General features: G+C 37.6%; 1 pseudogene; it reads left to right on the top strand.

Annotated features, from left to right (window-relative positions):
• The first annotated feature begins 23034 nt into the window (after positions 1 to 23034).
• Positions 23035 to 23729, top strand: LOC143684653 (transcription factor BTF3 homolog 4 pseudogene; annotated as a pseudogene).
• Positions 23730 to 24159: the final 430 nt, after the last annotated feature.

The following is a 24159-nucleotide window of genomic DNA, read 5'->3' as shown; positions in this document are numbered from 1 at the left end:
CTGTTTTATATATATAACCTGATATTTAGATATAAGAACAAAGCTGAACAGGTTGGGGTTAAAGTGATTCAGAACACAGGAGTAAGGAAGACAGTGTTTATATTTTAGAACCATAGATACTCTTTGAGACCAAAGGAAGAAAGGCTTATTTGGTCTGGAACTGGGAATTTTCTGTAGTGCACAATCTAATTCAACCCATCTGTATAGCTCATTTTAACAACTGAAACACAGGGAGCACAGAATAAGAAAGATGTCCTTTAATCCTGTATAGATTATTGTAATGCCTGGAAACATCCTAGACTATATTAAGCAGATAATCAAAAAGTATTTGCAAAGTCCCCCAAGGGAGGGAAGAAAGAATATGGAACTATTAAACCTTATCAACAGGGAATCCCCTAATACTGTGTCAAACTTTAGGGATACTCACATCAATAGGCCATGCCCTTGATCCTGAGGCCTACTCTTGTAAAGTTTATGTAGGTAGAGGAGAAGCTTATATTACCTATAGGCATGCCCTAGAGTTACTTCTGGAGAACCTCCTTTGTTGCTCAGATGTGGCCTCAGTCTCTCTAAGCTGAACTCTGCAAGTGAAATTGTTCTAGTTTGCTAGCTGCCAGAATGCAATATACCAGTGACAGAATGGCTTTTAAAAAGAGGAATTTAATGAATTGCTAGTTCACAGTTCTAAGGCTGAGAAAATGTCCCAGTGAAAACAAGTCTATAGAAATGTCCAATTCAAGGCATCCAGGGAAAGATACTTGGTTCATGAAGGCCGATGAAGTTCAGGGTTTCTTTCTCAAGTGGAAGGGCACATGGTGAACATGATGACATCATCTGCTAGCTTCTTCTCCTGGCTTCCTGTTTCATGAAGCTCCCCAGGAGGCATTTTCCTTCTTCATCTGCAAAGGTTGCTGGCTGCTGGACTCTGCTTCTCACAGCTATGTCCTTCTGCTCTCTCTGAATTGCTTATTCTACAAAACATTTCCTCTTTGGTAGGACTCCAATAAACCAATCAAGACCCACCCAAATGTGTGGAGACATGTTGTCACCTAATCCAGTTTAACAACCAGTCTTGATTAAATCACATCTCCATGAAGATGATCTGATTACAGTTTCAAACATACAGTATTAAATAGGGATTATTCTGCCTTTATGAAATGGGATTTTGATTAAAACATGGCTTTTCTAGGGGGCACACTTCCTTTCAAACCAGCACAGAAATCACTGCTCTTCCCCTACATGGGACAAGACATCCAGGGGTGAAAGTCTCCCTGGTGATGTGGGAGATGACTCCCAGGAATGAATCAGTCCTGGCCCCATGGGATCAACAATTCCATCCTGACCAAAAGGGGGGGAAAGAAGTGCAATTAATAAATTATCAGGGCAGAGAGAGTTCAAATGGAGCTGAGAGGCTACTCTGGGGTTTGCTCTTACACTAGCTTTAGTTAGACCTTGCTACCCATCATAACCTGCTAACCCCCAACCAGGACCATTCTAGCCAATCCTAAAGAACACACAGGGCAATATATAAGATTCCACAAGGGTTTCATGCACTACAGTAACTTTCCCGAAACCTACAACCTCCAGATGGATCCCTGGTCCAGATAAGTCCTGAAACCTAGCCCAGCCTCTCCAGAACATCAGATAGTTCCATCTCCCTACCCCATATAGTGACAGACCCTTCCAATATCAAAAATTTTAAATTGCCATAGCCCAAAACTACCAAAGAGAGGTATGGAATTATCAAAGGTGATGGTGGAGTTAGAAATAGAAAATAGGAGTTAACAAGTGAATATGAATGCTGAATCACTAAATTGATATCTCTTTTAGTCTCCAGTATTTTAGAGCAGCTAGAAGTAAAAGCCTAAAACTGTGAAACTGTAACCAATGTTAAACTCTGAAATATGTTCTACAACTAATTGTGGTGCTGTGCTTTGAAATTTATAGCTTTTTGTATATGTTATTTTTCACAAAAAAAGAAGGAAAAAAGTCAATTGTGATGATAAAAAATATTGAAGCCCTCTAGTCTCCTATATTCTGGAGCAGCTAGAAGGAAAAATATGGGAGGATAATATGGTAGCCCCTGACAAACTCTGAGATCTTCTCTGTAACCACTTGTTGAAGAGTGTTTTGAAAACTATTGCTTTTTTATTTCTTTGCTTTGTATATATGTCATACTATACAATGAAAAAAGTTAAAATTCTAAAAAAAGTTTATTGAAAAACTTGTATTTGCCCCAAAACATCTATGTACATGGTCACAGAATTTTTGAGAAAAAAAATATTAGCATACCATGAAGTAATTATAGCATCTTCTGAACATGTGACATTTGAAGATGTTTGAAATATGTAATCTAAAAAAGAATTGAAAATTCTTTTTCAGAAAGAGTTCTTCTTGTAAAAGAATCTATAAAATTATTTTCAAATTGCAACAGGGTGCAAAAAATATATTGTATTTAGGATTCAGCTTTTTACAAGTGAGTGACATATTTTTCTAATGCAGTGGGTCTTAAGAGGATGTGGAAAGCTAATCCCTGTGCATAATTATTTTGGGGTGGTATTAAGGTGATTCAACTCTTACTTGAAAGGATCTACTTTCTCAATAAGTTATTAGACATAATAAGGTATAAGGTGAAAGAAGTTTGAGTGAAGGTCAGAAGAATATAAAGAAGATTAGATTAAGATTTTGTGGTTTCTGAGGAAATTATTTTACTAGGGAAATATGTACTTAATGATTTTTGGACAATGTTCATTGCCCATATGACATTTGGATAATTTTGAATTTATGATTATATGGCCATACCACATTTTTATATTTTCTCTAGTAGGGTGCAGCTGTGAGGTGAAATTATGCAAATAGGCAAATGGGGAGGGTCATTCACTAATGAGATTTTTGCAGAGAAAGGAAAGAGAGATAGGGAGTTTAAGGTATTTATAAGAAAGCAACTATCTAAATAGCATGAAGTAGAAGTTTGGTTAGGTTTTTGTTAAGAATTTATAGATGGGTGTTTTTTACATCAGAGAGAAGGGGGGTGATGAATGTACTGTGGGCCTGGGTAATTTGAAATAACACTTAATTACAGATATTGGTATAAATAGTCTGGTAGTACAAGAAGGTGTGGTCAGTTCATTTACCAAAGAATTAGGAAAATCTGTAGCAGTGAAGAGGCCAAAACATTTAAATATTAAGCAGAGAGATGGGCATTGATAAAAGTTCAGAGAGATTGAACCTTTAGTAGTGAAGAATGTTCCCAAAGTTAATGGATTGAGATGGCTCTCAGGCAGTAGGCCCTTCATTTATCTGTAAAGTTGTGATGTATGATCTGTCAAGATTTCGTTGAGAATTAAAGATAATAGTAACAATCTTACATTTAAGTGCAATATGCCAGGACTTCTTCAAGGCCTGTTACAATACAAATATTCTTATGTATTCTCTCAATTAGAGATAGCTGCCATTGATCCTACTTTCTGAATAGCAAATGCAAGGATAGAGGGAATAAGGAAATAATCCAAAATGGTTCATCTAAGAATTGATAACTTGTGGCTGAAATCCAAGCAATGGAGCTGCAAATTAACTCTATGCCAGGACAAACCTTCCCAGCTTTTCTCTAATTGCCAATTCAGGAAGATCCTTGAGAGAGAATGCTCCAGGTGTGGCTCAGGATGTCCAGCTATCCTCAGTTACACTTGGAGAGTGAAAATTTCAATTCCCTTCCTTTCACTAATGGAAATGACCTTTTATATGCTTCTCATCTTAAAGTGGAACTCTCCTGCCATAAAAATGATTCACTATCTTTGGATCTAAAATATATGCATGCCTATGTATATATATTTATTTATATATCTATTTTACAAACAAGATACACATGTATTTGTCAGATTTATGCTTATAATATACATACATACACACAAACCAACATGTTAATGTTAGTCATGCTCTGTGCCAACTCTACTCTATAAAATGGCTTTGAAGTATAATTATTCAGAAGAATATGAAACTTCATGTTGCCAGATTCAAATCCCTTGTTTCTTGGCCACACCACAAGAAGGAATTCAAGGGCACAACACAGATCAAGCAAACAGGTAAAAAGTATATTAAGTACAAGAAGGGCATACAGGTACTCTCGAAAGAGGTGAAAGGTGAGAGGCAAGAGGCTTGCAGTGCTGGCACAATCTGCTGGTACTGCTAAGCTTTACTTACTCCTTCTCTCCTCTCCTTTTTAGATCAAAGTAGTTTATTAAAAAGAGTTTTCTGTTACCCACTCCATTAGATCTTATATTTGCAAAGCAGGTCTTTGAAAAACATATCTTATAAGTCAGGGCTCTTTCTCCTACACTCCCTTCTCTCCATGGTGGGGTCTAGTGGATAGATAGTGCATTTGGTGGGTTGGCTTCTGCCTGGTGTTTTGCATAGGTGAGTAGCCCTAGGCAGGATGTCTGTGCATGACAGATTGTTCTGGTCAAGATCAACCATCCTTGCTCAAGGGCTTTCTCATGGTGTTTCCTTTTCCCTCTCAGATCCCTGCTCTAACCTGCCTCATTCATACTAAAGGAAAAGCACAGAGTCTGTATTGCATTATAGTGCTCAATTATTCACATTGTGGGTGTAAGGATAAAATTAAGTTTGGTTTTCACACAAAATGGCATGGAATGGGGGAAAATGAAACTTGCTAAACAAAAGGCTGCAAATCCAACCCAGACTGGTTCCATGCTTATGAAGGGGGAGGGAGTTTCTTATGGAAGCTTAAGGATCAGTGCCATTTCCTTATATGGGAAAAAAATGTGAGTTAGACCTCTCAGATAGACTGTATTCTCTAGAGTACCCAGCCAATGGGGAAGCAGGGGAGGGATTTGTGTGTAAGCTTAGGGAATAAATGTTGCTGCCTCCTATTGTTTGGTACACCAGCCACCACATTTTGGTTATGCACCCATTCTTGCAAGATCATTAATAAATTCTTTTCTTCTCCACAATGTCTTGAAAGTTCATTTATATTGTACCATGTACTGTGTACATTATGGTACATGCAGGTAGGTGATTCTGTATTCTAGTGTTTTTTTAATAATCTGCCATCCTTTATTTTTTTTTTCAACAAATCTGTGACATTTCTGTATATAAAACTATAGCAACATCACATGACTAAACTTCATTTGTACCCATTTATCCAATTTTCAACTTTAGAATCTTGTGCTTACTAAAAACAATCCCTGATGTTTATTAATGAAGGATCTTGGGTCAGCCTAGAACTAGCCTACCCCAAGTCCAAAATTATCTTGATAAATGAAACTGGATTTAAGCAAAATGGGTCCATTTTGCACAGTGGTTTAGATGTTAATATATAAGTGACCCATACCTCATTATAATATCAAAAATCATGCCCATCATAATATTGACTGCCATCTTCTTACATATATTCTGTGACTAAATGTGTAATCAATTTGGGCATGCTTGATAATAAGATCATCTCTAGTTATATCATCTGGGACCACTGTGCTCATTATCCTAAAACCTACCTATCTTTTTAAATCATTTATTTTTGTACACATGATTCAGGAATTGAACCCAGGTCTTCTGTGTGGAAGGTGAGCATTCTACCACTGAACCACCCATGTACCCACTGCCCATCTTTTAATGCTATAAAACTGTTAAAATTGCTACAGTTTGGGGAGACAGATTTTTGGGCCAATAAGCCATTTGATCTCCTGCTACACATCTTGTAGTAAACTTTTTCTCTCTTTGAAACCCTAGTATCTCAGGAATTGGTCATATGTGCACAGGGGCAAGAATCCATATTCTCAAATACCATTTGTGAATCACTGACATACTGCCTTTGCTAGTAACTATTAAACATATGGGTATTTTACCTGCAGAGGCCAGTTTATAGTATTGCATTTTATGTTCCTGTTGGTGACCAGTTGTTTGGTCAACAAGCATAGAACTGTTATTACTTGAGGACATTTTGTGCACTTAAATCATTAGTATATTGCTTGTGTCTATGGCTGATTACATGCAAAATCAACTGAGGAGATTGCTTTCAACAGTGACTGCAGTCTCATGCAATAAATTGAAGACTTTAAAAGGAGAAACCATGACTTCAATAGTCAGAAGACAGAATTTCCAACTCTACCTCAGCAGCAAGCTTGCCCTTGGGAATTCATTGTCAACTTTCATCAGCATTCTCAGTTTGCAGCCTGCACTATGGAATTTGGATTTGCACATCCCCACAGAAATATGACAAATTCTTATTAAAAATCTCATAATATTTGTAAATATCTCCTTTTGGGTTCTGTTTCCCTAGAGAATCCTAACTAATACAACTCCTTAGAACACTTCTGAGCTCATATGCAAGGATGCTGAGGCAGTTTACTGCATGTTCCAGAAAAGGTTTTACCTCTAGTCTTGTATTTCCAGTGGATAATTTCCTGTGGAATGAGGGCCTACTTCATTCCTTCAAATGACACACCTTGTATTTGTTCCAAAATCCAACATCTGATTTTAATCACTTTATTGGAATGCAGAAATACTGAAACCTAGAAACTCAAGTTGGATCTTGTCATATAGCCCCATACCCTTCCCCATTAAAGGGCCTTCTCCAATTACCCTAGCCCTGGGCTGCAGATTGAAAACCCCAGTATGTTGCTATACCATTTGAGAAACACTTACATAGAAGGAAACATTTTTGTTTATGTTTTTCTTGGGAGTAGCCCAGTCAAAGAATACAAAGCACATCATCTTTGCATCTTGTACTTCATAGTTAAAGAGTGGAGAGTTAAGTTCCAGGGTCTAGTAGAATATTGTTTTGACCCTTCAGTCCTGGGTTATGGGTGCAACATTCTCCTAATGCAGCACTCTGCTAAATGTGCAGCTTTTGTAATTGGTCTGCAAGTTAAATGATTCATTCCCACTGTCCCAGTTTCCTCCCACTGGAAAGTCTCACTCTAATTTCACACTAATATAGCAGTAATGTGCTCATGTGATTTTATTTGCCTCACAAATAATATGAAGAGATGGAAAAAACATGAATGAACCCCACAACTGTCACTTCTGAAGTAAAAATTGTGGCAAAATGAATTGAGCAAGCCCCTTCCAGGAAACTATTACTCTGAAGCTTCCTTAGAAGGTTTTTCCTAAATCGAAATATATTATAAAAGAGTTAAAAGGGAATATTGGTATTACTCTGAGCTCTTTACTGTTTATAACTTTTTATATTGCATACTGTAACATATACACAAAGCAAAGAAATAAAAAAGCAATAGTTTTCAAAACACTCTTCAACAAGTGGTTACAGGGAAGATCTCAGAGTTTGTCAGGGGCTACCATATTATCCTCTCATATTTTTCCTTCTAGCTGCTCCAGAATATAGGAGACTAGAGGGCTTCAATATTTTTTATCATCACAATTGACTTTTTTCCTTCCTGTTTTGTGAAAAATAACATATACAAAAAGCTATAAATTTCAAAGCACAGCACCACAATTAGTTGTAGAACATATTTCAGAGTTTAACATTGGTTACAGTTTCACAATTTTAGGCTTTTACTTCTAGCTGCTCTAAAATACTGGAGACTAAAAGAGATATCAATTTAGTGATTCAGCATTCATATTCACTTGTTAACTCCTATTTTCTATTTCTAACTCCACCATCACCTTTGATAATTCCATACCTCTCTTTGGTAGTTTTGGGCTACGGCAATTTAAAATTTTTGATATTGGAAGGGTCTGTCACTATATGGGGTAGGGAGATGGAACTATCTGATGTTCTGGAGAGGCTGGGCTAGGTTTCAGGACTTATCTGGACCAGGGATCCATCTGGAGGTTGTAGGTTTTGGGAAAGTTACTGTAGTGCATGAAACCCTTGTGGAATCTTATGTATTGCCCTGTGTGTTCTTTAGGATTGGCTAGAATGGTCCTGGTTGGGGGTTAGCAGGTTATGATGGGTAGCAAGGTCTAACTAAAGCTAGTGTAAGAGCAAACCCCAGAGTAGCCTCTCAGCTCCATTTGAACTCTCTCTGCCCTGATAATTTATTAATTACACTTCTTTTCCCCCCCTTTTCATCAGGATGGAATTGTTGATCCCATGGGTCCAGGACTGATTCATTCCTGGGAGTCATCTCCCACATTGCCAGGGAGACTTTCACCCCTGGATGTCTTGTCCCATGTAGTGGGGAGGGCAATGATTTCAATGCAGAGTTCAGTTTAGAAAGACTGAGGCCACATCTGAGCAATAACAGACATCCTCCAGAAGTAGCTCTTAGGCATGCCTATAGGTAGTCTAAGCTTCTCTGCTACCTATATAAGCTTTGCAAGAGTAAACTTCAGGATGAAGGGTATGGCCTATTGATTTGGGTGTCCCTAAAGTTTGACACAGTGTCAGAGGATTCCCTGATGGTAAGGCTTAATAGATTAATATTTTTCTCCCCTTCCTCGGGAGGCTTTGCCAATGCCTTTTGATTATCTGGTTACTATAGTCTAGGATGTTCCCAAGCATTGCAATAATCTATATAGGATTAAAGGACCTCCTATTCTGTGCTCCCTGTGTTTCAATTGTTAAAATGAGCTATACAGATGAGTTGAATTAGATTGTGCACTACAGAAAATTTCCAGTTCCAGACCAAATAAGCCTTTCTTCTATTGGTCTCAAAGAGTATGTATGGTTCTAAAATATAGACACTGTCTTCCTTACGCCTATGTTCTGAATTACTTTAACCCCAACCTGTTTAGCTTCATTCTTATCTCTAAATATCAGGTTATATACATAAAACAGCCTCTTAAAATCCAAAAATAATAATGACCACTCCAGGCTTAATCTGTCTGTTCTAAAAGCCTAGAATCTAGGTGCTGTTCTCTTATGAGCATTTTCTAAAGGTGAACATACCATTCTTATTCTTTTGTTTCTGGCTTATTTTGTTTCACCAAATGTCCCACATGCTCAGGTACATCATTGCATGGTTCATGACTTTGTTCCTTTTTGTAGCAACACAACCTTCATTCATAAGTATACACCATCATTTGCCAATCTACTTCTCCATCAGTGCATCCTTCAGCCACCTGCATTCATCCGGCATCCAAAGTTCACAGTCCATCAACATTCTCAATTTTAGATCATTTTATTGTTCCCAAGAGAAAGAATTTTGTGGTCATTAAATTCAGGTGTCAACTTTGCCAGGTGAAGGTGCCTAGTCCTATTGCTGTGGACATGAGTCAATGACATGAGAACCTCATCTGTTGCTGATTACATCTGCAGTCAGCTAGGAGGCATGCCTTCTGCAATGAATGATGTTTGATTTAACTACCTGGTGCTTAAATGAGACAGCTCAATGTAGCACAGCCCAAGCAGCTCAGCACTCCCAGCTCAGCCCAGGCCTTTGGAGATATAGAAAGGAATCACCCTGGGGAAAGATATTGGGACTAGAGGCCTGGAGAGAAGGCAAGCAGAGATCACCCTGCGCCTTCCCGCATAAGAAAGAACCTCAGTTGAAGTTTAGCTGCCTTTCCTCTGAAGAACTACATGTTAACTAAATAAATTCCCTTTTATTGAAAGCCAAGCCATCTCTGGTGTGTTGCATTCCAGCAATTAGCAAACTAGAACAGATTCGGTAGCAAAGAAGTGGGGTGCTGCTGCACTTTGCAAACACCAGACATGTTGGATCAGTTTTTTTTTTTGGATGGATAAGGGGAAGATTTTGGAGGAACTGAGATGAGAATGATGGAAAAGTCCTGGAGTGCTTGAAGAGACTGTTGGTGTAAATGAAACAACTGCCAATATGGACAAAGAGTCATGCAAAAGGGACAAATTGGAGTTTGCAGAGTGAGAACCATGGAAGCTCAGGTCTGAAGCCAAGAAACCTTGGCCAGGAGAGTGGACCCACCATATACATTAAGAGGTTGAGTCTCCCACCTTGTTGCAGTGGAAGAGTTTTGCTGTCTCAGGCCTTGGAAAAGGTATAGCATGCTCCTTGGGGACTGGGGAGAGCTTGGCTGCTACCACATGGAGGGGTTGATTGTGTGCCCCAGAAATGGCAGAGAGCCCAGGTGTGGCCCCAATGTCTGGAGAGGGTGGAGCCAAGAAAATGGTGGTCTCTTCAATGTTCCCTGAGGTTGATTTGTAAAGAGGTGGGTCACTGCATAGGCTCTTGGAAAGGGTGTGACTGCCACTTTCTAAAGCTGAAAGCTAAATGACTTTTGGACTTTGACATCCAATGGTGTTTGCCCTGCAGGTTTTCAGAATTGTTTGGGTCTTGTGAATCCTGTGTTCCTTCCAATTTCTCCCTATGTAAATGAAAACCTGTATCCTGTGAATGTCCTCCTTTGCATATTGGCACAAGATAACTTGTTTTGAGATTCATAGGTCGACAGCTAGAAGAGAATTTTTTGCACTTTAATATTGTTTAAGGTGATGTGCGTAATTGCCAACTTGACAAGGGGTGGGCGTGGTAGTTAGATTCCAGTGTCAACTTGGCCAGGTGAAGATGCCTAGTTCTAAGGTTGTGGATGTGAGCCAATGGTATGTGAACCTCATCTGTTGCTGATTACATCTGCAGTCAGCTAGGAGGCTTGCCTGCTGCAATGAATGATGTTTGACTTAATTGGCTGGTGCTTAAATGAGAGAACTCAATGTAGCACAGCCCAAGCAGCTCAGCATACCTCATCTCAGCACTCACTGTTCAGCCCAGGCCTTTGGAGATGCAAAAGGAATCATCCTGGGAAAAGATGTTGGAACCTAGAGGCTGGGAGAGAAAGCCAACAGAGATCGCCCTGTGCCTTCCTGCATAAGAAAGGACTTCAGTTGAAAGTTAGTTGCCTTTCCTCTGAAGAACTATATGTTAACTAAATAAATCCCCTTTTATTGAATGCCAATAAAAGGCTTTCATCTCTGGTGTGTTGCATTCCAGCAGCTAGCAAACTAGAACAAAAACCAATAAACACACCCTTGCCAAATAGAAAATCTAAACCTCCTGTTAACTCTTGTCCCTCCCCCCATTATTTACCACTGCTGTTGTTGTGGTAGTGCTGATGGTTTCCTTTTGAACGTAATTCATAGCATGCAATAGCAGTTTTTCCCCCTGGACCTAAACATTCTTTGTACAAGAATCACATCTTTGAAGTAATTCTTGCAAGAATTCATATTTCTAGTGTTAATCAGTGGGACATGTAGGTCTATACAACCTCTATCAATATTGTTCATCTTCAATATAGTTATATTACTTACAGACCTACTAGAGAGCCACCTTCACTCCTATCTATTCCCTTACATTGGAGTTCAACCTCATTAGCTAACGGTTCACCCATCTCTAGCTTCTATATATCTCTAAGTACCCTACATTCTGTATTATATGCCTCTGATGATACCTTTATGCTGGTCAAAAAAGTGGAACAGTATAGTATCTGTCCTTTCATGTCTAGCTAATTTCACTCAGCATTAAGTCCTCAGGGCTCATCCATCTTGTCATGTGCTTCAGAATGTCATTTTGTCTTACTGCTGTATAATACTCCATCATATATATATATATATCATATATATATATCATCATATATATATGATGGAGTATTATACAGCAGTAAGACAAAATGACATTTTATATACACCACATTTTGTTGATCCACTCATCTGTTAATGAGCATTTGGTTTGTTTCCATATTTTGAACACTGGTGTGCAAATGTCTGTTTGTGTCATTGCTTTCAGCTTTTCTGGGTATATACCAAGTAGTGCTATTGCTGGGTCATAGGACAACTCAATATTTAGTTTCCTAAGGAACTGACAAACAATCTTCCATAGTGGCTGCACCATTGTACATTCTCACAGCAGTACATAATTGTCCCAGTTTCTCCACACTCTCTCCAACCTTTATCATTTCCTGTTTGTTTAATAGCAGCCATTTTTATAGGTGTGCAGTGGTATCTCATTGCAGTTGTGATCTGCATTTCCCTTACAGTCAATTAAAATGAGCATCTCTTCATGTGCTTTGGGCCTTTTGTGTTTGCTATTCAGAAAATTGACTATTCAAATGTTTTGCCCATTTTACAATTAGGTTGTTTGATCTTTTGTTGTTGAGTTGTATGAATTGTGTATACAAGAAATCAAACCTTTCTCCAATATGTGATTTCTGAATATTTTCTCCCAATGAGTTGACTGCCTCTTCACCTTTTGGACAAAGTCTTTTGAAGTACAGAAGCATTTTATTTTGAGGAGCTCCCATTTATCTATTTTTTCTTTTGTTGCTTGTGCTTTGGGTATAGAGTTTAGGAAGCTACCTCCTATTACTAGGTCTTGAAGATGTTTCCCTACATTTTCTCCTAGAAGGTTTAAGGTGGTAGTTCTTATATTTAGGTGTTTGACCTACTCTGAGTTAATTTTTGTGTTGGGTATAAGATAAGTGTCCTCTTTCACTCTTTTGGCTATTGATATCCTGGTCTTCCATGTCCAATTATGGAAAAGAGTATTTTGTTGCAGTTCAGAGGATTTGGGGGCCGTGTCAAAAATCAGTTGACCATAGATTTGGTGGTCTATTTCTGCACTTTTGACTTCATTGCATTGGTCAATGCTTCTATCTTTATGCCAGTACCATGCTGTTTTGACAACTGTGGCTTTATAATAGGTTTTAAAGTCAGAGAGTATTAATCCTCCCACTTTGTTCTTCTGCTTTAAGATGCTTTTAGCTATTCCGGGTCTCTTTCTCTTCCAGATGAATTCGTTAGTTAGCTTTTCCAATTCTTCACAGTAGTTGTTGGAATTTTGCTTGGTACTGTGTTGAATCTGTAGATCAATTTGGAGAGAACTGACATCTTAACTATATTTAGCCTTCCTATCCATGAGTAGTGAATGTCTTTCCACCTATTTAGATCTCATTTGATTTCTTTTAGCAATGTTATGTCATTTTCTGAGTAGAAATCCTTTACACCCCTAATTAGGTTCATTCCTAAGTGCTTGATTATTTCTGTTGCTATTTTCAATGGAATTTTTTCCTTAACTGATGGCTCAGCTAGGTCATTGCTTGTGTATAGAAATGTTACTGATTTTTGCACATTAATTTCATATCCTGCCACCTTGCTGAATTTGTTTATTAGCTCAAGTAACTTTGCTGTAGATTTCTCAGGATCTTCCAAGTATAGTATCATATCATCTGCAAATAATGAGAGTTTTACTTCTTCCTTTCCAATTTTGATGCCTTTTATTTATTTTTCCTGCTTGATTACTGTAGCTAGAACTTCTAGCATAATGTTGAATAATAGTGGTGACAGTGGGCATCCTTGTCTTGTACCTGATCTTATGGAAAAATCTTTCAGTCTCTCTCCAATGAATACAGTGTTGGCTATTAGTTTTTCATATATTTCCTTTATCATACTGAGGTAGTTACCTTTGATTCCTATCTTTTTGGAGTGTTTTTATAAGAAAAGGATGCTGAATTTTGTCGAATGCTTTTTCAGCATCAATTGAGATGATCATGTGACTTTTACCTTTTGATTTGTTAATGTGCTGTATTACATTAATTGATTTTCTTGTGTTGAACCATCCTTGCATTCCTGGTATAAACCTCACTTGGTCATGGTGTATGATTCTTTAAGGTGCTTTTGAATTCGATTTGCTAATATTTTATTGAGAATTATTGCATCTATATTCATTAGGGAGATTGGTCTGTAGTTTTCCTTTCTTTTAGCATCTTTACCTGGTTTTGGTATTAAAATGATATAAGCCTCATAAAATGAGTTAGGTAGAGTTCCTTTTTCCTCAATTTTTTGGAAAAGTTTGAGCAGGATTAGTGTTAGTTCTTTATGGGATGTTTGATAAAATTTCCCCTGTAAAGCCATCTGGCTCTGGGCTTTTCTTTGTAGGAAGATTTTTGATGACTGATTGAATCTCTTTACTTGTGATTGGTTTGTTGAGATCTATTTCTTCCTGAGTCAGTGTAGCTTCTTTGTATATTCAGGAATTTGTCCATTTCATCTAAGTTGTCTTGTTTGTTGGTGTATAGTTGTTCATAGTATCCTCTCATGATTTCTTTTATTTCTTCATGGTCTGTGGTAATGCACACCTTCTCATTTCTGATTTTGTTCATTTGCATCCCCTGTCTTTTTTTCTTTGTGAGTCTTGCTAGTGGCCCATCAATTTTATTGATTTTCTCAAAGAACCAACTATTGGTGTTATTGATTCTTTCTATTGTTCTTTTGTTCTCCTATTCATTTATCGCTGCTTTAATCTTTGTTATTTCTCATTTTCTATTTGCTTTAAGGTTAGTTTGCTGCTCTTTCTCAAGTCCCTCCAGGTGTGCTGTTAAGTCCTCAATTTTTGCTCTTTCTTGTTTTTTAATTTAGGCACTTAGGGCAATAAATTTCCCTCTCAGCACAGTCTTTGCCACATCCCATAGGTTATGATAAGTTGTATTCTCCTTTTCATTCATCTCCAGATAGCTATTGATTTCTCTAGCAATTTCTTCTCTCACCCACTGGTTGTTTAAGAGTGTGCCATTATGAGAAGAGAGTTACATGTTAGCTTCAAATAGCATTACATGGGTGTATTACTTAGATGCAATTTTTCACTGTTTGGAGTGCATGGAAGCAATGGAGATAGTATATCACTCCATTTTGAGAAGGAACTTATATTTTAGCTTCAAATAGCATTACCTGTCTATATTCCTTAGATGCAGTTTTTCACTGATTGTAGTGCATGGAAGCAATTGGAGAGAGTATATCACTCCATTTTGACAAGTGCATTACCTAACAGCTTCAAATAGCATTAAGTGAGTCTTTTCATAAGGTGAAGTTTTTCACTTATAGGAGTGCATAGAAGCCATTGTGGGCACTATATCACTGTTTTGAGAAGTGCCTTTCATAACATCATCAAATATCAATAAGTGAGTGTTTTCCTAAGATGCAGTTTTTCACTCATACAACGGCATAGAAGTAAGTGGGAACAGTATATCACTCCATTATCAGAAGGGACTTGCATGCTAATTTAAAATAGTATTAGGTATTTTCCTAATTTGCAGTTTTCACTCATAAGAATGCATGGATGCAATGGACACAGTTTTTAACTCTATTTTGAGAAGGGACTTGCATACTAGCTTCAAATAGCATTGTGTGTGTGTGTATTCCTTAGATAGTTTTTCAGTGATTGGAGTGCATGGGGCAAGTGAAGACAGCATATCACTCCATTTTGAGAAGTGCCTTACATAATAGCTTCAAATAGCATTACGTGATTGTTTTCCTAAGTTGCAGTTCTTCAATAATAGGAGTGCAAGGAAGCAATGGAGACTCTATATCACTCTATTTTGAGAAGACTTATATATTTGCTTCAAATAGCATTATGTGGCTGTATTCCTTAGATGCAGTTTTTCACTGATTGGAGTGAATGGAAGCAAGTGGAGACAAGATGGCCCTCCATTTTGAGATGTGCCTTACATAATAGCTTCAAATAGCATTACGTGAATGCTTATTAAGATGCAGTTTTTCACTTATATAACTGCATAGAAGACAGTGGAGACAGTGTATCACTTCATTTTGAGAAGGGGCTTACATATTACCTTCAAACAGCAGTGCATGTTTTCCTAATTTGCAGTTTTTCATTCATAGGAGTGCATGGATGCAATGGAGACAGTATATCTCTCCATATTGAGAAGGGCCTTACATACTAGCTTCAAAAATAGCATTACATGTATGTATTGCTTAGATTCATTTTTTCACCTATTCGAGTGCATATAATTAAGTGGATTCAGTATATCACTCCATTTTTGAGAACTGCTTTACATAGTAGCTACAAACAGCATTATATGAATATTTTCCTAAGATGTTGCTTTTCACTCATATGAGTGCATAGAAGCCAGTGGGGACAGTATATCACTCCATTTTGAGAAGGGACTTACATGCTGGCTTTAAATATCATTGTGTGTGTGTTCCTTGGATGTAGTTTTTCACTGATTGGAGAGCGTGGAAGCAAGTGGGTTTAGTATATCACTCAATTTTGAGGAGTGCCTTATAATAGCTTGAAATAGCATTCCATGAGTGTTTTCCTAAGATGTCATTTTTCACTTATACTAGGGCATAGAAGCCTGGGGACAGCATATCACACCATTTTGAGAAGGCATTTACATACTAGCTACAAAAAGATTTAGGTGATGGTCTCCCTAAGTTGCAGTTTTTCACTCAAAGGAGTGCCTAGAAGCAATGGAGACAGTATATTCCTCCATTTTGAGAAGAGACTTATAGACCAGCTTCAAATACATCATGTGTGTGCATTCCCTAGATGTGGTTTTTCACTAAATGGAGTGGATGGAAGCAAGTGGAGACAGTATTTTATCCACTTGATAAGTGCCTTACACAATAGCTTCAAATAGCATCATGTGTTTCCTAAGAAGTAGTTTTTCACTCATATTAGTGCATATAAGCCAGTGGCTGCAATATATCACTCCATTTTAAGAAAGGTCTTACATTACACTTCAAAAAGCATTAGGTGTGTGCTTTCATAACTTACATTTTTTCACTCATAGGGGTGCATGGAAGCAATGGAGACAGTATATCACTCAATTTTGAGAAATTCCTTACATAACAGCTTCAAATAGCATTAGGTGAGTGTGTTTCTAAGATGTTTTTTTCTCTCACATGAGTATATAGAAGCCCGTGGGAACAGTATATTGCTCCATTTTGAGAAAGGACTTACATAATAGCTTCAAATAGCATTATATGTTTGTATTCCTTAGATGCAGTTTTTCACTGAATTGGGTACACAGAAGCCAGTGTGGCAGTATATCACTCCTTTTGAGAAGTACATTACTTACTATCTTCAATTAGCATTTTGGTGAGGGTTTTCCTACATTGTTGTTTTTCATTCATAGGAGTGCATGGAAGCAATGGAGACAGTATATCACTCCATTATAAGAACGGACTTACATACTAGCTTCAAATAGCATTATGTGTGTGTATTTCTTAAATGCAGTTTTTCACTATTGGAATGCACAGAAGCCAGTGGAGAGAGTATATCACTTTATTGTGAGAGTGCCTTACATAATAGCTTCAAATAGCATTAGTGTGTGTTTTCCTTAGATGCCGTTTTTCTCTCATATGAGTGAATAGAAGCCAATAGGGACAGTACAAAGTTCCATTTTGATTAGGGACTTACAAATCAGCTTCATATAGCATTAGGTGAGGGTTTCCCTAAATTGCAGTTTTTCAATCACAGGAGTGCATGGAAACAATGGGACAATATAATATTCTATTTTTAGTTGTGACTTACATACCCATTTCAAATAGCATTATGTGTTTGTATTCCTTAGATTCAGTTTTTCAATGATCGGAGTGCATGGAAGCAAGTGTAGACTGTATCACTCTATTTTAAATAGTGGCCAATATACTAGCTTCAAATAGCATTATGTGGTTTTTTTTTCTTCCCTTAGATCAGTTTTTCACTGATTGTTGTCCATGAAAGTAAGTGGAGACAGTATATCACTCCATTTTGATAAAGGACTTACATACTAGCTTCAAATAACATTACACGTGTGTATTCCTTGGGTGCAGTTTTCAACTGAATGGAGTGCATGGAAGCCATTGAGTCAGTATTTCACTCCATTTTGAGAAGTACCTTACACACAAGCTTCAAATAGCATTTGGTGAGTGTTTTCCTAAGTTCTATTTTACATTCATAGGAGTGCATGGAGACAGTATATCACTCCATCTTGAGAAGGGGCTTACATATTACCTTCAAATAGCATTATGCATGTGTATTTCTTAGATAGTTTTTCACTGATCAGAATGCATGGAATGCAGCAGAGAGAGTATATCACTCTATTTTGAGAGGTGCCTTACATAATAGCTTCAAATAGCATTAGGTGTATGTTTTCCTTAGATGCTGTTTTCCTCTCATATGAGTGAATAGAAGCCAGTGGGGACAGTATAAAACTCCATTTTGATTAGGGGCTTACAAACTAGTTTCATATAGCATTAGGTGAGGGTTTCCTTAAGTTGCAATTTTTCATTCACAGAGTGCACAGAAGCAATGGGGCAGTATAATACTTTATTTTTAGTTGTGACTTACCCATTTCAAATAGCATTAGGTGTTTGTATTCCTTAGATTTATTTTGTCACCAGTAGGAGTGCATGGATGCAATTGGAGACAGTATATCACTCCATTTTCAAAAGTGCCTTACACAATAGCTTCAAATATCATTGGTGAGTGTTTCTTAAGATGCAGCTTTTCACTCATTCAAGTGCAGAGAAGACAGTGGGAACAGCATATCATTCCATTTGGAGAAAGGTCTGATGTACTAGCTTCAAATAGCATTATGTGTGTATATTTCTCAGATTCATGTTTTTCACCAATTGGAGTGCCTGGAATTAAGTGGAGACAGTAAATCACTCCCTTCTGAAAAGTGCCTTTCATAATAGCTTTAAACAGCATTTGATGAGTGTTTTACTAAGATGTAGTATTTCATTCATACTAGGGCATAGAAGCCATGGGGAGAGTATATCACTCCATTTTAAAAAGGAACTTACAACTAGCTTCGAATAGTATTCCGTGTTTGTATTTTTTTAATGTAATTTTTCAATGACTGGAGGGCATGGAAGGAAGTGGAGACAGTATATCACTCCACTCTGAGAAGTGATATTGCATAATATCACATTCATTCTGAGAAGTGATTTCATAATAGATTCAAATAACATTAGGTGACTGCTTCCTCAGATGCAGTTTTTCACTCATAAAATTGTAAAGAAGCCAGTGGGCACATTGTATCACTCCATTTTGATGAGGAACTTACATACTAACTTCAAACAACATTATGTGAGTGTTTTCCTTAGTTTGAAAGCAATGGAGACAGAATATCACTCCATTTCAGAAGGAACTTACATACTAGCTGCAAATATCCCTGTGTGTATTGCTTAGATTTAGCTGTCACTGATAGGAGTGCATGGAAGCAAATTGGTGACAACATATCACTCCATTTTCAGAAGTGCCTTATATAATAGCTTCAAATATCATTAGGTGGATGTTTTCCTAAGATGCAGTTTTTTCACTCATTTGAGTGCAGAAGACAGTGGGGATAGCATATCACTCCATTTTGAGAAAGATCTGATGTACTAGCTTCAAATAGCATTAATGTGTGCATTCCTTAGATATACTTTTCACTAATTGGAATACATAGAAGCAAGTGGAGACAGTATATCACTCCATTTTGAGGAATGCCTTATATATTGGCTCCAAATAACAGTAGCTGAGTGTTTTCCTAAGTTGCCATTTTTCACTCATACGACTGTATGGAAACTATGGGGACTATATCACTGCATTTTGAGAAGGGACTTACATACTAGTTTCAAATAGCATTAAATGCGTATTTTCCTAAGATGCAGGTTTTCACTCATAGGAGTATATTGACACCAGTGTGGATAGTATATCACTCCATTTTAAGAAGGGATTTATATATTAGCTTCACATAGCATCATGTGTATGCACTCATTGGGTGCAGTTTTTCACACATAGGAGCGCATGGAAGCAAGGAGACAGTATATCACCCCATTTTGAGAAGGGTCTTGCATACTAGTTGCAAAGAGCAATGCATGTGTGTACTGCTTAGATTTGGTTTGTCAAAGATAGGAGTACATACAAGCAAATGAAGATAGTATATCATTCCATTTTGAGAAGTGCCTTACATAATAGCTTCAAATATCATTAGGTGAGTGTTTACCTAGGCACAGCGTTTCACACATTTGAGGGCGTAGAAGACAGTGGGGACAGTATATCACTCCATTTTGAGAAGCACCTTACATAATAACTTCAAATAGAATTTGGTAACTGTTTTCTTAAGTTGCAGTTTTTCATTCTTAGGAATGCATGGAGGTAATGGAGACATTATATCACTCCATTTTGCAAAGGGTCTTACACTACTAATTTCAAATAGTATTATGTGTGTGTGTTTCTCAAATGCAGTTTTTTACTATTTGGAATGCATGGAAGCCAGTGGAGAGAGTATATCACTCTATTTTGAGAGTTGCCTCACATAATAGCTTCAGATAGCATTTGGTGAGTGTTTTCCTTTGATGCCATTGTTCTCTCATACAAGTGCATAGAAGCCAGTTGGGATGGAACAAAACTCCATTTTGATAAAGGTCTTACATACCAGCTTTATATTGCATTAGGTGTGTGTTTCCCACCTAAGTTTGTAGTTTTTCAATCATAGGAGTGCATGGAAGCAATGGAGATGGGATATCACTCTATTTTCAGAAGAGTCTTACATACCACTTTCAAATAACATTATGTGTGTGTATTCCTTAGAGCAGTTTTTCACTGAGTGGAGTGCATGGAAGCAAGTGGAGACAGTATATCACTCCATTTTGATAAAAGACTTACATAATAGACTCATACAGCATTAGATGAGTGTTTTCCCATGTTGCCATTTTCACTCACACAAGTGCATAGAATCCAGTGGTGACAGTATATCACTCCATTTTGAGAAGAGACTTACATACTACCTTTAAATTGCATTATGTTTGTATGTAGCTTAGATGCAGTTTTTCACTGATAGGACATGGGAGCAAGTGGAGATAGTATATCACTCCATTTTGAGAAGTGCCTTACATAATACCTTCAAATAGCATTAACTGAGTGTTTCCTAAGGTGCAGTTTTTCACTCACATGAGTACATAGATTTCAGGGGGACAGTATATCACTCCATTTTGGGAAGGGACTTAAATACTAGCTTCAAATACCATTAGGTGGTGATTTCCTAAGTTGAAGTTTTTCACTCACAAGAGTGCCTGGAGCAATAGAAACAGCATATCACTCCATTTTGAGAAGTGCCTTACATAATACCTTCAAGTAGCATTCAGTGAGTGTTCTAGTTTGCTAGCTGCCAGAATGCAATATACCAGAAATGGAATGGTTTTTAAAAGGGGAATTTAATAAGTTGCTAGTTTACAGTTCTCAGGCTGAGAAAATGTCCCAATTAAACAAGTCTATAGAAATGTTCAACCTAAGGCATCCAGACAAAGATACTTTGGTTCAAAAAGGCTGATGAAGTTCAGGGTTTCTCACTCAAGTGAGAAGGCACATGGCGAACACAGCCAGGACTTCTCTCTCAGCCAGAAGGGCCTGTGGTGAACACAGCATCATCTGCTAGCTTTCTCTCCTGGCTTCCAGTTTCATGAAGGTCCCTGGGAGGCACTTTCCTTCTTCATCTCCAAACATCACTAGCTCGTGGACTCTCTGCTTCATGGTGCTACAGTATTCTCTGCTCTCTCCAAATCTCCTTCATTCTCCAAAATGCTTCCTCTTTTATAGGACTCCAGAAATTTATCGAGACCCACTCAAATGGGTGGAGACATGTCATCATCTAATCCAGCTTAACAACCACTCTTGATTTAATCACATCTCCAGGGAGATGATCTGATTACAGTTTCAAATATACAGTACTTAATAGGGATTATTCTGCCTTTATGAAATGGGATTCAGATTGAAACATGACTTTTCTAGGGGCATTCATCCTTTCAAAACCAGCACACACTCCGTTTTGAGAAGGGACTTACTTTCTAGCTTCATACAGCATTATGTGTGTGTGTTCATTAGTTATGGTTTTCCACTGATTAGAGTGCATAGAAGCAAGTTCACACTGTTCATCACTTCATTATATTGAAGTGCCTTACATAATAGCTTCCAAATTGCATTACATGAATGCTTTCCTAAGATGTAGTTTTCACACATATGAGTGCATAGAAGCAAGGGGAACATATATAATTCCATTTTGAGAAGGTACTTACATACTAGCTTCAAATAGCATAAGATGAGTGTTTTAGTAAGTTGCATTATTTCACTCATATGACTGCATAGAAGCAATGTAGATGGTATATCACTCCATTTTGAGAAGTGCCTTACATAATACCTTCAAATAGCATTACATGTGTGTATGTCTTAGATTTACTTTTTTACTGATTGAAGTGCATGGAAGTAAATGGAAACAGTATATCACTCCATTTTGAGAAGTGCCTTACATAATAGCTTCAAGAGGCATTAGGTGAGTGTTTTCCTAAGATGCAGTTTTTCTATCATATGAGTGCACAGAAGCCAGGGGGACATTATATCACTCCATTTTGAGACAGGTCTTACATACTAGCTTCAAATAGCATTAGATGAGTGTTTTCCTAAGTTGCATTTTGTCACTCATAGGAGTGCATGGAAGCAATGGAGGCAGTATATTAGTCCATTTTGAGAAGGGACTTCCATACCAACTTCAGGTAGCATTAAGTGTGTATAATCCTAAGAGGTAATTTTTCACTGATTCGAGTGCATGGAAGCAGATGGAGACAGTATATCACTACATTTCGAGATGTGATTTAATAATAGCTTCAAAAAGCATTTGGTGAGTGTTTTCCTAAGATGCTGCTTTACACTTATGTGAGTGCATTGAAGCCAGTGGGGACAGTATATCATCTACTTTGAGAAAGGACTTATATACTAGCTTCAGATAGCATTATTTATGTTTATTCCTCAGATGCAGTTTTTCATTTTATTGGAGTACATGGAAGCAAGTGGGAACTGTGTATCACTCTATTTTGAGTAGTGCCTTACATACCAACTTCAAATAGTATTGCATGTGGGTATTCCTTAGATTCAGTTTTTACTGATTGGAGTGCATGGAAGTAGGTGGAGACAGTATATCACTCCATTTTCAGAACTGCCTTACATAAAAACTTCAAATCAAATCAGATGAGTATTTTATTAAGATGCTGTTTTTTAATCATATGAGTGCGTAGAAGCCAGGGAACCATTTATAACTCCATTTTGAAAAGGGACTTACATACTAGCTTCAAATATAATTATGTGAGTGTCTTCCCAAGATGCAGTTTTGCACTCATCTGAGTGCATAGAAGCCAGTGGGTTCAATTTATCACTCTATTTGAGAAGGGACTTATATAACAGCTTCAAATAGCATTAAATGTGTGTATTCCTTAGATTCAGTTTTTAAATGATTGGAGTACATGGAAGTAAGTGGAGACAGTCTATCCTATCAGTACCTTCTGAGAAGTGCCCTGCATAATAGCTTCAAGAAGCAACAGGGGTCTTTCTCGGTCTGGGCTGAGGCGGCCATCTTGCTCTTGCCGCGTGCCGGTGTTGGAGGACCCTTCCTGCTTCAGATTTACCAACAGCATGAATCAAGAAAAGTTAGCCAAACTTCAGGCTCAGGTCCGGATAGGGGGCAAGGGTACAGCTCGCAGAAAGAAGAAGGTGGTACATAGAACAGCCACAGCAGATGACAAAAAGCTTCAGAGTTCTCTAAAAAAAAAACTGGCTGTGAACAATATAGCTGGTATTGAAGAGGTGAACATGATTAAAGATGATGGGACAGTTATTCATTTCAACAATCCCAAGGTCCAAGCTTCCCTCTCTGCTAACACCTTTGCAATCACTGATCATGCAGAAGCCAAACCAATCACAGAAATGCTCCCTGGAATATTAAGTCAGCTTGGTGCTGACAGTTTAACAAGTCTTAGGAAGTTAACGGAACAGTTCCCCCGGCAAGTGTTGGATAGCAAAGCACCAAAACCAGAAGACATTGATGAAGAGGATGATGATGTTCCAGATCTCGTAGAAAATTTTGATGAGGCATCAAAGAATCAAGCTAACTAAAATATTTTCTGATTTTTGGAAGCTGGCATGGACTAGGTTTAACAGAGCAGCTATGTGGTTCCAAAGTTTTACAGACACGGAGAACATCACCTGTTACTAGTTCAGTAATATAAATATTTTATATATTAAGAATGCTGTTTGTTCAGCATTTTCGGTCATTTGATTTTGCATTTTGCACTTCCTCCCAGGATTTATTCTTTTGGTCAAAATACGAAGTATTGGTGCAGTTTGAGGGTGGTTTGGTTTTTGATTCTTGTTATTTGTTTTCTGTCGGGGTATTTTGGTGTGTGTATGTGTATGTGTGCGTGTGGGTTTGTGTGTGTATACAGTGGAGAGCAAATTGGAAACAGTTCTATTTATCCTCCCCCTTCCCCTAGTAGAAATAAAACAAGTCTTCACATTTGTTACTTTTAATTTTTTTTTCCAATAATGCACAAAATTACTGAAAAGTGAGTATCTTGGATTTCAAATCTGAAGAGATTTACCATTGGCGGTTTGGTTTTAATTTGCTGTGTTAACTATCACATTTTAAATACATTTCTCTGGGCTTAAAAATGTCTTG

This window comes from Tamandua tetradactyla, chromosome 1 (assembly GCF_023851605.1).
Source record: "Tamandua tetradactyla isolate mTamTet1 chromosome 1, mTamTet1.pri, whole genome shotgun sequence".
NCBI classification, from domain to species: Eukaryota; Metazoa; Chordata; class Mammalia; order Pilosa; family Myrmecophagidae; genus Tamandua; species Tamandua tetradactyla.
This window is presented reverse-complemented; position numbering and strand designations above follow the sequence as displayed.